The sequence below is a fragment of the Phalaenopsis equestris genome, unplaced genomic scaffold, assembly GCF_001263595.1.
Source record: "Phalaenopsis equestris unplaced genomic scaffold, ASM126359v1 Scaffold000123, whole genome shotgun sequence".
Taxonomy (NCBI): domain Eukaryota; kingdom Viridiplantae; phylum Streptophyta; class Magnoliopsida; order Asparagales; family Orchidaceae; genus Phalaenopsis; species Phalaenopsis equestris.
In genome coordinates, this window is record NW_018164565.1 from 890,220 (window position 1) to 890,427 (window position 208).

The following is a 208-nucleotide window of genomic DNA, read 5'->3' on the forward strand; positions in this document are numbered from 1 at the left end:
GAGTTAGAGAAATTGAATCTTTCAATGGATTCAATTATGCTAAATTCAAAAATATCGAATGTTGTCTCTATTTCTTATGATTATTTAGTATCAACGCTTGTTTGGCTAACTACACTACTAATTCTGGTTGAGAGTTAGCAGTCATCGATGACTAATCTCTCTCTCTCTCTCTCTCTCTCTCTCTCTCTATATATATATATATATATAT